The following is a 16,820-nucleotide window of genomic DNA, read 5'->3' as shown; positions in this document are numbered from 1 at the left end:
TTTTGAAATGGGCCTGTTTGCCCTGTGCCTTTGAATGTCATCAGTATCTAACTTCCAATTTTTCTTCATTTTTTATTTTTATAGGGGCTCACAGCTGAGTTTGCCTTAAATTTCAGAGATTTTTGGACTTGATTTTTCATCAGTGCTGAAATTGTTATGACTCAAAACTTTTCAAGATGGACTAAATTCATTTTGCAGAGAGGGATGCCCATGTGTCTTTGGGGAGCCAGGGATAGAATGTTATGATGTGTATCCAGAGGTCACCCCAAAGTCTCAGGTACTCAGGGGTGGAGGCAATTGGATCATGTGGCCTGATGCATAGAGCTAAATGTGATGATGGGAGGTGAAGATTTGTCAGAGGAGGTGGGTCCCTGGCAGTGTGCCCTGGAAGGGTCTGTCTCCCTTCTTCCTGGTTGCTTTCGCCCCGCTTCCCACTGCCGTGCCATGAGCTCTTTCTCTTCTGCCACACTCTCTGCCATGCTGCCCTACCTTGGAAGCAACTGACTATGGACTGAAACCTTTCTCCCTTTAAATTGTAAATGTTGGAGTATTATGTCTCAATGAGAACAAAGTAATATACAAAGATGACACACCCTTTCTTGATCCCCAAAATCTCCCCTGAGGACACAGAATTCCTGGAGCTAACTTCAGCATGACCTCCATGTTCAAGGGCAAGGGCTGTAGAACCTTCCGGTTTGGTACGGGCATGAAGAGGTTCACCGGCTGTGAGCCAACTAATTTTTGCATCAATGATTTCACCTCACCCAAAGCCCTTGAGACCACCTGGAGCATTTGTAGATGGAGGTGGGAAATGAGTCAGATTTTGCACCTTCCTAAAAACCCTGATAATTTCAGTCACACCTAGATTCATTAATGGTCCATGAGAAACATAAACAACTTGTAGTTGAGGCTTGGATAATCAAATACTCCCAAGGCTAATTATAAAAGAAGAAGTCATATAATTCCACCAAGGTAGGATAGTCAGCATGGTGCCCGTGGATAAACCAGTGGCACTGAGGGTTTATGGGTTACTCACTGCAGCTCTGCTGTTTCTGCCTGCAGAGCTGGAACCAGGTTATGGAGTAATTCTTTATGCCTTAGATCTGAGGTGTTCCCCAAAAGCCTCGTGTGTGTCAGGTGGGTGGGTCATGGGGTCACTACGCCTGACTTGGCTTTAGGAGGCGGAGCTTGGTCAGCAGAGGCAGATCTCTGTAGGTGTGACCTGGACTGCTGCACAGCCCTCCCTGGCTCCTCCTTCCCTGTCTACTTTTCTACCACTATGATGTAAGCAGCTCTTTCCCACTAGGCCCTTCCACCATGCTGCTTCTGCCTTGAAGCTGGCCAACTGTGCGTGGGCGGAAATCTCTGAAATTGAGCCAAAACAAATCCTTCCTGCTCTAAGTCGTCATTTCAGATAGTGTGTCCTAGTGATGGGAAAGTGACTAAGACACACTCCAAGTCTACCTGTCCTGCTCTACGACAGGAGTGGAGATGAGAGTCCAGGAATAAGCCCATCCTAGGACATGGCAGACAGTGCTGCTGTGTCCTCTGAGTCTCTCCCAGACCCCTGATGACTGGTAGACAACTCTTTCAACACCTGATGTCTCTCTGTCAGTGACATCCACTGGGATTTTTTTCCAGGTTGGACACTGTGCCTCACCTTAGGGACTCCATATCCAACAACAGAGTGTGTTTTCCAGTCACCCCCCCCCCATGGAGTTGGCGCTGCAGCAGATCAAAGTCAGAGTAGCAGCAACTGCTTTCACTGGATTGCCACTGGTCATCTCTTGTTCCCAGAGTGCATCCATATCCATCTGGAATCTGTTAGAGATGATAACACAAGGGGATGCTGGTGCCAGAAACACAAAGATAAGTCTCCTTCTCTCTTTCCTTTACTATTCAGCTTCTCCCACAGGACCTCACCATGTAACAGCCTATCTAACTTACTGCTAAACTTCTAATCACTGATAGCATGAATTCTGGTCTTAGACTACCTGAGTTTAAATGCTGCTCTGCCTCCTACAAATGGGAAACACACTTCCCCTCTGGATCTCAGTTTCTACATCTGTAAAATGGGAGTGATAAGTGTACCTTCTTAATAGGGTAGTGATAAGGATTAAATGCGTTTACACATGTGAAGTACTTAGAACAGTGTACAGAATGGCACCCCAACTATATGAGTGTTGGTCATTTTATTACTTCTCGCATATCTTCAGCAATAGTTAGCAGTGTTCTCCAAACATGCAATGTCAGGGTAAAGAGGAGAGAGACCGCCCTGTCAGCTCTCCTCTCAGAACGTTAAGTGAGTTCACCAGCTTGCAAAACACAGATGTATTGTCCTCTTTTCCTGCCTGTTTGTTGTAATCCCAGAGTAGCTCTGTCCTTCCTGTTTTAGGGACAGTTCCTCTTTCTCTTGAACTTTCTGTTTACTCACATTTCCGTGTATTCATCCTTCCTGGGTACACAGAGAGAAATACATATTTTATAAACAGATATATGTGTATAGCAGAGATTATAATAAAATATAATATTTAAAGACCCAAATACCCAAATACATCAGTCCCACCAACATCACTGTCAACTCCATTCAGTGAGCCAAGGAGAAAGGCAGTTCTATAACTCTTACACTTCCTAAATACAGGAAGCATATAGATGACCTCTCTGGGCTTTTAAATATTTGCCCTCAGTAGCCTTCTATTTGAAAGCTACAATAACAGAGGGTATGGGTTACAGTAGTTCTCCAGGGTAGATCTGTCTTGGGTAAATTTATGGAAACCGAACCAGGCAACACCTTCACTGACCCCAAGCCCCAGTCCTCACAGCCTCACAGCCTGTTGGAAGCCAAGCCCTTCATCCTGTAGCCCACGGCGGAGGACATGGTAGAGAAGGCAGCAGTGCTACGACCATGGACGTGTGCAACTCTAAGCCTTTCTCGTGCCCCCTCCAGTGTGCGCATCTGTGTGTGACCAGGTATCCAGACATTTCCAAAGGTACCCATCAGCTTCCAAGTAAAGGCCCATAAGTTGACGCTTTCTTTTCTTTTTCCACCAAACCTGTTCATGTGGAAATAAAAAGATTTTTAAATCTACAAGTTGGAAAAAAAAAGCCTTAAAAAAATTTAAATCAGTTGCCCACATTAAAGGAAGACCCTTTTATTCTACATCCGTAGCTAGAAGATCAAAAATAGGAATAATTAAAGCCTGAGATGTAAACTGTTAAGAAAGGCATTTCTTATTCTCTTTGCCAAGTACTTAAACAGGTAAACCACATTTAAAAAAAAAAAAAACATGATCTGAAAATCCCAATGGGAGTCTTTTTTCATGTTTAAGACATAATGAATTCTGTCTTCAGAGACCATGGAGCAGGGTTGTTAAGCTTTCTGAACTGTCAGTTGAATAATTATCCAGCAAAGCCTGTGTGTAGGTGACTCCCTGTGATTCAGCTTCTTTCCTGTTTTGAAACAGAAGGTTATTAACCTCTGGAACAAAATTTGGCAAAGTCAGGAACATCAGTTTTATGCAAACAGTATTTCCTTTTTGTGCCTTCCTTTTTATCCTATGATATTTAACTTTTAAAAGTCTTATAAATATACCAAACTCTGCTCAAATACCCTTCACAAATGCCCCAGAGAACATGTAGAGTTTGTCGTAAAAACAAAACAAAACAAACATCCTTTTCTAGGATCGCTCGCATCAAATGAACTGTATGTCAAAACCATGAACAATTTGACAATTTCCATTCCAAAGAAAAGGGGAAGCTGACACACTAAGGGTCATATGCAAAATCAGTATTCTGGGGAAACATCTAATTACTGCAAAATTTATTGGTCTTTTAGTATGATTATAATTTTAAGTTGTGACTTCAAAAATCTCTGAGCACTTGGGTGTTACTTCCTAAAGTCTCCCTGTTGAGACCGAAGCTGTAGCTTCCCTTTAATCTCAAAGTAATCTGAACAGCTGAATTATGGTTCATCTTGTTGCTTCACAGGGCTGCTCATCATATTTTGAAACTCATTCAGTCAGCCTCTTTTCCCACAGAACGCCACCTACCTTCAAGGAAGACAATGTGTGTCATTATCCTAATCCGAATGAGGAAAAGCTGAGCCATAAACCTGGGATCAGATGCAAAAACCAAAACAGACCAGCAACAGTTGCTGTCTTGTGGATATCCCAAAAACATCTTGCAAGGTGCCAGACGGAAACACTGACCACACCTGACCAGGTGGGAGAAATGGAATTTGTGCCACGGAATTCAAAATGCATTCACTGAGCACGGAAGAGACAGGTTAATAGCCTATCTGTTCCAGAGCTCTCCGGCTTACCCCGTGTGTAGTCAAACAGGATACTATGTTGTTGTTTGCTATAAAAGCAGAAAACTACTACTGTTCCTGCTGATGCCTGGATCATCTGCCACAAACCAAAATGGGCCTGAATCATTGTTTCACGGTCAGAGTGGGCTTGGAGATGAAAAAAGGACCAAGAACAGGAATTCCATCTTGGATTCTGTCCCTAGCTAAATATCACCCTTGCATCGCTATCCATGCAGAGAAAGGGGGTTGGCGAATCATCAAAGCAGTTGCAACCGTTCCTCAGGGTACCTTACTTCAGGACTCATCAGGGTGCACTGTAGTTTAGGGCTGGAACCTGGTTACCACACTATCTGCACCAGACAACCAATACACAAAGGAGCAATTCTGCAACCATAAGCCTGGTAGCTTCCCTCTGGAATCAGGAGTTAAGGAGTTAGAATGATTTCCTGTACTCTGATTTTTTTTCTCCAGCCCTAGAAATGTACATGTCTCTGTGACTTCCTCTTCAAAACAAGCTACCAATTGCTCAGGAAACCTGCATCCTCACACCCACACTTCCAGTCTGGAATTGGTATTCACCTCCTCTCTTTTGCATCAGTCCCCTTGAATGTTTCTCTCGTCAAATTTTCAAGTCCTTGTAAAAATGGACTCCTCAGGCCTCCTGTGCTGATGTCTTGAAGTTCCCAGGTTAGACATGAAGATTAGGTTAGGCACTGATTAGTCTACAATGCCAGTTATAAATAGATGGCATACTTACCCAAATCCATGAAAGCACGGCAGCTTCCATCCTCAGGGCCAGCCTGCCTTGGTAATGAGAAAAATGGCACACATGGTCAGTTCATAAAAGATGCAGAGACAATATTTCAGCTCAGCCAGAAACAGGGATTCCTTTAACCTCCTTGTATTCTTTGACAATATCAGCTTCACGGCTTCTGCAATTGTTCATGTCACCAAATTATATTGCAGCCAACCGAGTCTTTTCCTGATGCCAGAAGACACACCAAAATCTGTCTTTATCCCTCTACTCCACTTTATTTGTTTCTAAACACTAGACCAATGGCATACTTGCATTGTTTTGGTGAAAGTGGTAGTACCTTGACTCACAAATTTAATTCATTCTACATTTTGGGGGAAGATGGCCATGACTTGTTTCTTACAAGACACAGAGTTTATGCATGGAAGTGAATATTTGCTGAATACTTCTGTTCATGAACCAAATTGTTTGCACACAGAAGAGTTCATGAAGCTGTAGGTATCACTATAGGTATCCAGCTAGAGGTCACTTTCAGAAATCTCTTCAGTTCTACAAAATTTATCCAATCAAATCACAACAAAAAATGCAACAGGTTGACATCAATTGGGCAAGGGACTAAAATAACAACCTAATTTTGATAGTGGTTGGAAATGTTATTTTAAATTTTGGCAAACCTAAGCCATTTTGACTTACAGTCTTAATAGAGGGTCTGTGGTCAAATGTTGCAGTGTGGACTCATCTCATCTGACGTGTTTTGTCATAGCTCTGTCTATGGATTGATGCCTGTATAATACGTCATAAAGCTTTCCTGAATATTTAGGAAATAATTTTCAGTATTTTTCTATGAAGCTCTTAGACATTTTGTATTGTTTATTCCTGGGTAATTTAGAATTTGTAAATGTCATTTGCTAATGTCTTTTTTTTTCTCATGACATTTTCACAACTGCTTATTAATGGGGAACAGTATCTGTCTAGTTGCTGAATTATCTTATTCAAATCATTTCTCAGTTGATTAGCATGGATTTTTCTAAGTAGACAGTTGTGCTGTCTATAAATAAAAACAATCTTGCCACTTCTTTATCAATACTTGTATTTTTTTATTTTTAAAATCCCATTGGAGGACACTGAGACACAAATACAACAGAGTCACATTAGCTAGATAGAGGTGGAGCTAAGGATGGTGAATCAGTAAACAGCAAAATACAGAGCTTCCCTTAAAGAAACAGCTCAGATGCCAGAATAAAACATCCTAAAGAAGACAAGATGGAGGGAGATGGATCCTCTTAACCCAGGAAGAAACTAAAGGAAAAGGAGTTGGTCAAAGTCACGGCACTACCATTGGGGCACCTCAGATTCGTGGCCATGGTGCTCTCACTGGAGCCGCCCAGACTCCAGGGTGTGGCGCACTCACAGCCAGAGCCTCAGTCATGCTGAAGTTGGGGGTCAGTGAGCCCAACAGAAAACAGAGCCAGTGTGGAGACCTGCACTAACCCATGGTGAGTGCTCAGAATAAGACTCTCCAATGGGAAAGGGGAGACCAACTGGATGACATATTGGAATTGGGCAGGACGCGCATGAAAAAGGAACAACAGTAACTTCAGTTGATTGGTCCCTACCCAGAGCAGATTGGTGGGATCTGTCTGCTGTGTCATGCCCCTGGCTGGGACCCAATAGCCAGGGATGACATTGTCCCCAAAGTTGTCCCAACCAGTTCCATACACCCGGCACACACTAAGATGGTGAGGGCCCCTGCTGATTGCCTGGCTCATAGGGGAGGGACCAGCACACACTGCCCCTGCTTGCATCTCAGTGGTCAACAGCAAACTGGAGAGGGCAAAAACCCCTAGCCAGTGTGCTTGTTATTCCAAGCCATAACCAACAAGGAAAGGGGCTGGGACCTCCACCATACACCTATATGGAAGAAACCAGAAACATGACAAGAGAAAGAAATAAGAAAAGCCCCCAAGCCCCCAACCCAGTGAATATTGATCCAGGAGAGATAAATACAAAAGAGACTGAGGGCAGCAAACATGCAATATCAGACACAGCATCAGCTGACATAAAGAGATATCTTTGTGACATCATAGACAAGCTCAAAACTGAAATATTAATTCAAGTAAAGCAAGATATAAGAAGATTAATAAAAGAAATGCTAAGCACCTCTCAAGAAGACACAGATGGAAAAATGGAGGAACACAAAAAAAGGAGAGAAATGTTTGATGAAGAATATAAAGAAAATCTAGAATACATGAAACAGATTCAAAGAGATTACCAGGAAATTAAAAATTCCCTCAAAAGCTAGAAAAATTGCCTGACAGAAACTAGAGATAGATTAACAAAACTTGAAGATAGGTTTGCAGTGTCTGATCATGAAAGATCTCTTAAAAATAACAAGGAAAGAAGCAATAACAATACAAAGGCTAGAAGACAAGAGGATTTATAACTTAAGAATAAAAAATGTGAGTGAAGAAACAGGGGTAAACATAAATGAAATGCAAAAGCTATTCATGAAATAATTAAGGAAAACTTCCCAAGCATAAGAAAAGGAAATGATATTCAGATGTATGAGGCATACAGAACTCCAGCCACCTACAACCAAATCAGATCTACACCAAGACATATAATAATCAAGATCCCAGAAATTCATCACAAGAACAGAATATCAAAAGCTGTCAAAGAAAAGAAACAGAATACCTATAAAGGAAAACCCATCAAAACCATAATAGACTTCTTGACACAAACCATCAAATCAAGAAGAGCATGGAGTGAAATATTCCAAGCCTTGAAAGAAAATAACCTCCAACTCAGATTGATGTAGTCTGCAAAACTATCTCTCAAAATTAATGGAGAAACAAAATGTTTCCATAACAAGGAGGAACCAGGGGAATTTTTGGCCATCAATCCAACCCTAAAAAAATACTGAAGGACATTCTAGAGAGAGAGAGAAAAAAAATACCAGGATTCCAGCAACAGTGGCAGAGAGGCCTCAATGAATGGGGCAGACAGTAGAATGAAGGAGAAAAGTAGACAACCAATGATAGAAAAATAGCATATCAGAAATGAGACAGAGAAGGTTGGCTATAATCTCTAACACAGATGGCCTTGACGCACTAACAAAAAAAAAAATACAGGCAGAGTAGACAGGCGGTAGGGCCAATTGATATGTCTGTATAGGAAATATAATTAGCCTGAAAGAGGGTTTAAGGACTGAAAATCAAATATGAGAAAACAATGCTCGATATGACAGGGAACCAGAGAGAAACAGGGGCAACTTGACCAGCATCTACAGACAGGTTAGAAAGACATGATACTTCTGTGCAGTAGAGAACTACTCAGCTATAAGGAAGGAAAACCTTGAGACTTTTGTAGGTAAAGGAATACAACTTGAGATCAAGCCCAGGAGTAAAAAGGTTCAGAACCACTTAGGTAAATATGTTAACCCCCCCAGTCTAAAAACTGAAGGAGTTGGTGGGACCCAAAATGTGCAGTGTACCCTGTGGGAGTAAAAGAGGAAGAATTGTCTAAAAAGGAAGGCAGAGGATATTGTTAATAGTGTAACAGGATTTAAAATCCACATTATTCTCACCACTCTGTTTAGATGGATTGAATTCTGTTCCAGTCTGTCTACTTGCACTAGATTTGAGGGCATAGACAGCTACCCCAAAAATAGCATGATATATTAGGGTAATCATCCTTAATTTCCTATTAACATAATCTGAAGCCCTGTATAACTTACACTGTCTTATTATGACTAATCTTATTTGAATCTTGTTTGTTAGATTGCTGTTTTGTATTGACTGATTTTATTTGAGTCTGTTATGATTGATAGTATCAAGTCTGAGAATATAGGCAATTACACTGAAAATGACAAGATTCACTAGGATAGCCACTCTGATTTGAAGTCTTATAATGTCTTCAATGTTTCATTTTTATTAATATTGTTATGTACTGCTAAATTCAATTATACTATGCCTGATGACATAGACAATTCTATTGAAGATAACAAGAGACAACACAGTAACCATTGTAGATCATCTTGTATTGTGCTTCTATATGACTTTTTCATTTCATATTTTCTAGGAACTTGTTTTCTTTTGTCTTGCTTTGTTTTGTTTTTCCCTCTAACACAGCAATGATAGATATGCATGTAGAGACTCATGCATGTGTAGAAATTATAAACAGGTTATGAGAACTGATCATCTAACTCATGATGAAATGAACAGCTACTTTGAAGAAAAAGAGCCACTACAGTACCCAGTGCTGATTCCATAGCGTCATGATGTGAAATCCAGCAATAACTATTATTCTTTGTTCAGAGTGATTTTAGTCTGTTTTGTTTAATTTCAATATATGTGAAGGTATGGACAGCTATTTGGAAGAGAATGAAAGACACTATGGCAGCCATTGTGGACTTTCTTATTGTCCTGTCCTGAAGACCTAAAAGGCCTTCATCATCCTGTTTGGATTGGTTTTATACTATGTTGTTTTGTATGAATTCACTATATCTGAAGATATGGACAACTACTTGGGAGAAAACAAGAGACGATATGATAGTGAAAATTTTTGGTTATCTTGCTTTGAAATCTATGTCTCTTACATTGCTTTCTTGGGTTCTGATTCATTCTGTTTTGTTGTGTTCAGTTTTATCCTCTTTAAAATAAAAAAAACCCAAAGTAACAACAACAACAACAAAACAAAGTAGCTATATAGAAATGATGCCTGTGGAAATATTTCTGAACCAAAATCTGACTGAAGGTAGAAGACTTCCAGTCCACTTAATACTCCTGCCAGAAAGTTAAAAATAAAATTAAACATAAGTTTTAAAAAGTCCCATTAGCTAGTTATTGAGCTATAACATTGGTGTCTGTCTTTGTTTTTGATTTTGACTTGTGGTTCACAGTTACATTTGCATATGCTTTCTTCCCATTATTAAAATGAAGGTATCTTTATTCTATTTCTTTCTGTTTTCTTCTAAATCTTGAGTGGGTCTTTGTTGAATACATTAGAAGTTTTTCTAAATCTATTAAGACAGCGATTTCTCCTTCTAATTCTTAATCAACTGAATTACACTGATAGATTTCCTAAGGTTGAAATATGCTGACGTTCCAAGGAGAAGCCCTACTTAGTTAAGATGTATTATTCTTTTAATGCACAAATGGATTTGTTAATGTTTTGTCTAAGATTTAATCAATAAATGTGATTGAGTTACAGTTTTCCAGTGTTTTCTTCTGTTTAGTGCTGATATATAACTATGCACATTGCAATCCACACAAATGAGTCAAGAAGCATCCGGTTTTATTCTATGCTCTAAATTATCTGCTTCTTGGTGATCTTGCTTCATGTCTAACTTTTCAACATTTCTGTTAGAATTTATGTTTACTTTAAAAAACCATGTATTTTTAATCTAGATTTTCAAATTTATTGTAATGAAGTTGAACATGGTATATTTTTATGTTTTAACTCTCCCAAAAGCATTTTTCTGCTTTCTGTTATTCAGTGAATATTCTTCTTTTTTCACAAATGGAGCCTTGATCAATTTTTATTTCCTGCTTTTAGTTGATTAACCCCTACATTTTCATGTATTTATGTATTTATTAATTCCTTCCTTTACTTTTTGGGGCGAGTTTACCTTATTCCATGTCATCTAGCTTCTTAATTCACAAGTTAATTCATTGTTTAAAAAGCCTTTTCAAGGTCAAATTATAGCATTTAAAGCTATCAAATGTCCTCTGCACATCACTTTGTACCCTTATAGATTTTAGTGCTATGATGACATTTGCATTTATTCCCAAATTGTTTGTAATTTTATTAAGATTTCATCTATAGACTAGAAGTTGTTCAGAAATTCATATTAAAATTTCCTGATAGTTGTCTCTAAAAAATATAAGGAATTTCTATAAATCAATAATGAAAAGTCCAACATCTCATTATAAAGTGGGCTTAGATTTAAACAAGCACTTCACACAACAAGGCAATTGGTCAATAAATTTCTGAAAAGGTGTTGAACATTCCTTTTAATCACAGAAATTCAAATTAAAACCACAATGACATATTCATTTTTCTTTTGATAGGTAGACAGAAAAACTGATGAGAGAAAGCATATATATAATGTGATATAAGATCTCATAGAGCTAACCTTCTAGGGGAGGAATCAGACTTTTGTCAGATAATCAAATAAATTTAACCCCATTACACACATTAAGATTACTAAAATTTGACATAGTTGCAAAATCTTTGTTTTCCATTTATTCTATTTTTAAAAAAAAACTGGGACAAAAATTTTCCCTTTTTTACCATTCATTTTAATTTATTTAATTTCTTTGCATATTTTTTTCTGCCAATGGTTGGACACCATGTGTTTTATTTCTCTTTTTATAGGTAATCTTTTAGTTTTAACATGCATTTAAACATATATTTTCTATGAATATCTGGAATTAGTTAATATCTCTATATGCCATGAAAATTTATTTATGATTTGATACATTTCCAAATCACCCTGCCTTTTTTCCCCCAATATCTTTGTCTATCCTAAAGCCACTGTATTGAAATCTTTTAGGATTTTAGTCCTTTTATTTTTTACATTGTGCTATCAACATCATTTTTGGTTCAAATATCATTCTGCAGGTTTATCTATCTCCTTCTTGTAACTTGTTAAGGTACTCATTGCACGTGTTAGGGCTCAGTTTCTCTCCTTCCTAGGAATATGTGAGCCTCTCTCTGGTCCGAGAGGCTCTGGGAGTGGTAAAGCTCTCCAGTCTTCTCACATCAGCAGTTCTATTTTGCTCATCAACTTTAATGCTGGTGGGTGGCTCAGCATAAAGTAGTAGTTTTCTTGCAGCTGTTCCTTTCCTGGCAGCTGAAAACAAATGAACTCCCCTACATCGCTGCCTTTTTTTGATCTATTCTTCTCTGCCTTAGATTTCAGTTTAACAAATATTTGTTGAGCATGTGAGGTGCATTTTTGGGCACTGGGTCCACAAAGAGACTATGATGCCTGAGCTCAAGGTACCCCCATCTTTCCTGTACTTTTCCCAGCCACTGGCCAAGGGGAAGCCTTCCCCAAAGCTAGCCAGCGTCTAGGCTGGGTAACAGCAAGTGGTCTTACATATTAAACCAAAGCAAAACAAAACAAGACAAAAAACCCCAAAATCTGAACTGCTTAGATTCCATTTGACGGGGAAATGCTGAAGAATGAAGCTGTAAAAATAAAGCTTCCTCTTGTTGGCCTCTGCCTCCGGAGGGCAGCGCTCAGGGTGTCTGGTCTTCTCTGATAACTGCTCCGAACCAGGTCTGACTGACAAAACTAATCTTTCTATCAGTTTTGGAGCAATGGCGTTTGGGAGAGGAAAGACTAGCTTCTTGGCAAAGCAATTCTCCAGAGAAAGGAAAAGGGAAAGTTACCTGAGGAACTTTTTCACACTGCACACTTTGGGTCCTTTCCCTCAGAAAATGAGCTCTGACTTTTGGAGATGCTCAAATGCAACGTTTTGAAGAATTGTTTCAGGAAACATATATACTTTAGGCACAATCCCTCCGACCATAGAGTGGGCAGCCACAGAATTTATCCAACCCTTTCATTTTATAGGCAGACAAACTGACAAACTGTGGCCCACAGAAAACAATGTGATTGATTTGCCCAAGGCTATAAAGCCAGTGAGTAACAGAGCCAGACTGAGGACCCCAGAGCACTGTGACCCCCAGATCGGTGCTTCTTCCCGACGTAACTTACGCTTCCACCTTAGCTCTTGCTCTGGTAGCGGTCACCTCCACCACCACTGTCACATGAGCATTCCTCGCAGCACTTTACATGAAACTGTCTCCCGTGTTTCAGCTGCACTAAAAAGTATTATCTCATGTTTTCACCCATGTCCATGTTCTCAACCTTTATAAACTACGTATCCTGAGACAGGATCCGTCATTAGCATGTTCCCTTGTGGTTTTCTCTTTTCTTTTCTTTTCTTGTTTTCTTTCTTCCTGTCTTTCTTTCCTTCTCTCTCTTTCTTGATCTCTTCAGGTCTGCCTCAATGGAAATTTCTTCTCTCTCCTGCAAGTATGCCATCTGCAAGCCCTCCCATGCAGGCCTCTCTCCTTCCTGGTGAGGGCCCAAAGGGGAGGAGGTGCAGCTCCGTATATCTTCCTCCCTCCCTTCAAGCTCCCAGGCCCTTGGGAATGATGCCATCCAACTATATCACCCGCCACCTGTACTTACCACCGTCATCTAAGCATCTACTCTCCTTGTTCATCAGTAACCTCAGCACCTGTGCTCCAACCACTGCCATCACCACTCTTGGCGACTTCAGCCTTGCAGAACAGCGACTCATTCAGCCCCCAGCTGCTGGGTTTCATGATGTCCTCACCTCCAGCGCTCTTTATAATCTACTCCACCTCACCCACATGCTCCTGCTTGTGTCCCTCATCCTGTCCCCACCAACTCATTTTCCACTCATCAGATCTGAATTTCAGCACTCCCTGCTCAGCGTCAGTCTGCGGACTCTATCACTTGACTCCTACCTTTATAATGATACAAGGATACATCCTGTACACAAACATAAAATGTGTACATGTCCTTTCTGTTATGGTTTGTCTCTTCTTTGTTCTGCTTAATTTTACAGCTTATTATATAAGCACTGCTTTGTAAATTTGTTTGCTTTTCCTGCCTGTCTTTTTTACTTGAATTCATGTGGGAAAAGCTCATTCCAGGTGAAATCCATAGCCACATAATTTGTGATCGCACCTGCCTGCAGTGACAGGAAACACAAAGGTGATCCTGGATTTACCTTAAACACATGACTAGATACAGGCACACAGCACACCCGGCAGTTTTAGGTACTTTTTACACTGTGCCCTCTTTTTCACTTTGTGAGAATATTTTTCCATACTTTCCCGTCCCTCCTTACAGTTTACACATGATCATCTTAGCCTGAGTTTCCTCAAACACATGCTTGAGACACAGGCTTACCCAGAGGTAGTGTTTCTTGTGGAAAGTGATCCCAGGGATGAGGAAGGACCCAAAACATGAACAGAAAACGGCAAAGATGTGTGAGGCTTCCTCTGTGGATGACTAATGATCCATGGGAAATTCTAAGAATTCTGATGGGATGCAGATAAAGTTTTCTGCTAGGAAATGAAATGGAAACTTATCTATCCAGTATCCTCTCTCCACTGGTCCAGGGTGCCCCTTTGCATGAGGTCCCCCATGCCTCCAGGTGTTCAGGGTGAGTGCCCACTGGGTTTTGTGGGCATACTGCACGGTAGCTTTGGAGAAGGCCTGAGGCTGACGTCATCACATTGCTGGTGAGAAAACTGTTTTGAAGTCTGTATATAAAGCTGATCACTTCAGAGGTCAGAAGACAGCAAAGCTGACAAGGTCTGAAATGAGAAGATGTCCTTTGAACTGCTCAATCATAAACTTGTCAACCCAGCCCGGGTCTTTGCCAAAGCTGTATTCTCCACCGACACTTAATGCAAGATTACAGGAAACATAAGCTCTGATATCCAGGTCCCAGCTGATCTCAAGGCCGTCACTGATGTCTTCATCTGCTCCTATTCGTCTGCCTTACCTCATCCTCAGTCAGCGTGTACCTGGTCCAAAATGCCTGCTATGTGCGGTGACAAAGACTTTGTCTTCAAGAGGTCAGATCCTCTAATTATGGTTGCCTGACTGGTGCCTCAACTTAGCTAAGCAGCAAGGAGGTACTGCAGGTCACTTCTGCAGATACCTGTGTCCAGACGCAGGCGTCCCTGCCCTCACTGGTACCTACCAGCAATCCAGGCAGTGCGGCATGAGGAGTTTGGGGCATTGTCCTTGGGTAGCGGTAAGAGGGGCTGTGCAAAAGCTTATATTGGAGTCCAGAAGAGGCCAACGAAACCTTCATTCACCTCGTAAAAATGGGGTTCCTCTTTCCAGGATGTGTAGGTGGTTGAGTGACTCCTCACGGGGAAAGTAGCACCATTATCCCTGTCTTCATAAGAGAACATCAAACTTCAGAGTAGCGACCTAACTCGCTGAGCCACAGCCCACACCGGGAGGAACCACGGCGCTTCCTCTGGGTCCTCAGCCAACGCCTACACCCAGGGCAAGCGGTCTGCTGAGTTCACGAAGCCCAGGGCTCGCCCCGATTGGGCTTGCGTGTGAGACTTCAGGACCCGCGCGGTAAGGCGGTGGGGAAGGGAGGCGAACGGGAACGTGTGGTTCTTTCTGCTCCGAGCGGTCAATGCACCTGCTCCTGGGGGCCGCTTCTCTCCTGCGGGGCGGGGCGGGGCGGGGCGGCGTCGCTGAGTTTGCGGGGCAGTGACACCTGCACCGGCACCAGATTAGAGACACAGCCTCTCATCGAGGCGAGGCGAGGATGCACAGGGCCCACTCGAGACTGAGTCACCGGCGGGGCGATCAGATGCGGAGCCCTGGACCCGGAGATACCGCACAAGGCCACAGCGCGAGGCCGGCGGAGGGCGGAGTGCACGGCCTGGCGCAGAGACAGCCCCGGGTAGAGGCTTGGGCGGGTCGCTGTCCCGCGGGCCCTCCCGCCCCTCCTCGAAGGCCGAGTGGTCACCCCCGTGGCAGCCACAGCGACACTGCGCGGCCCGCAGCCCCCTGTCAGGAGGAGGAGCGAGGGTGGCTGCTGTGCTCCTGCTCTGGCCCAGCGCGCAGGTATCACCCAAGCTCGCTAAAGCCGGATGGCGTGGCCCCTGCCATCCACGCCCCAGAAGCCGGTTTCCTGGGCTTCAGCACTTCCTCCACCGTGCAGGGCTACCCCACCTTCCTCCGCTTGGAGAACGCAGGGGCGCCTGTGAGTGCATTGGAGGAGCAGAGCTGATGTGTCCTGGAATAGTATATGAACCGGCACATTTCACAGACAGGAAAACTGAGGCTCCGAAGTTCTTACCAGAGGTCATCCAAGAGCTGAGATCTGAAGCTCGAACATCATGCTTCGCAGGCTCTCAAAGTCTGGGGCACAGACAGCCAAACAGGCAGGTGGACAGGCAGAGTCCCTGTCTGGCCTGGGCTGGCCTTGGACCCAGGCAAAACCGGATTGCAAGTGGTGCTGCTTCTCTTTCCCTTCCACTGGGTCTGCAGGAACCAGGCGGCAGCTGCCAGCCAGCATGCCTGCTGGGAAATGCAAGGCCTAGCTCAGGGTGGGTGGGTCCGGGACAGACGTGTCCCTGCCCTTGCATCTCCTTTCCCTACAGGGCCAAATGGTACCCTGGTCATCTATGGGTAACCATGGACCCCAGAGGGAGAAAATGGGGCGCTGGGGGGCCTGTCCTAAAGCAGGAGTTGCCTCTGAATTTCAGAATGGTGTCATGCCCTTTTTCTTTCCTTTCTTCCTTTTTTTTTTTTTTTTTTAGGTTTTATTTCTATTCAGAAATGGAGGTGGTGCCCTTCTTGCATTGGGCAAAGGCCTCAAACAACCACATTCTCTAAGCTCTCCTGGGTCTCGCTTTCTCCACAGTTTACTTCTTGCTGCCCTTTGCCAAGCATTCAATTAACCACCCTGCTCATGCCCCCTCCAGCCAAATCGGTACCAGATGCACCACGCAGAACTTGGACAAAATGGGGAAGATTAACTCTACTGAAATCAGCAGAGAAAACACAATTAGACAAAGCAAACAGAGCTGAAGAGGAGCAGGCAAGCCGAGTGTCCAGGAGCCCATGTGCAACGCATTTCCAGGAGCCCCTTGAAGACCATCTCCTGGTAATGGAGGCCATATGGGAGCCTCCACCCAGCAATGGACCCTCTGAGCATAGCGAATCAG

The 16,820-nt window shown here is 42.6% G+C and overlaps 1 long non-coding RNA gene across 2 annotated transcripts; it reads right to left on the bottom strand.

Moving 5' to 3' along the window:
- Positions 1 to 2,177: 2,177 nt before the first annotated feature.
- Positions 2,178 to 16,583, bottom strand: LOC106028412 (uncharacterized). Of its 2 annotated transcripts, XR_001202030.2 has the most exons (4): positions 15,950 to 16,583; positions 5,067 to 5,113; positions 2,802 to 3,053; positions 2,178 to 2,455 (listed from the first exon to the last, which is right to left on the bottom strand). It is a non-coding gene; the product is annotated as an uncharacterized LOC106028412 (long non-coding RNA). The 2 variants fall into 2 exon arrangements; XR_010041154.1 differs by having other exon boundaries at positions 2,178 to 3,053.
- Positions 16,584 to 16,820: the final 237 nt, after the last annotated feature.

This window comes from Cavia porcellus, unplaced genomic scaffold, assembly GCF_034190915.1.
Source record: "Cavia porcellus strain 051 isolate PalLab524CR breed Dunkin Hartley unplaced genomic scaffold, mCavPor4.1 scaffold_19, whole genome shotgun sequence".
In the NCBI taxonomy this organism is placed as follows: domain Eukaryota; kingdom Metazoa; phylum Chordata; class Mammalia; order Rodentia; family Caviidae; genus Cavia; species Cavia porcellus.
This window is presented reverse-complemented; position numbering and strand designations above follow the sequence as displayed.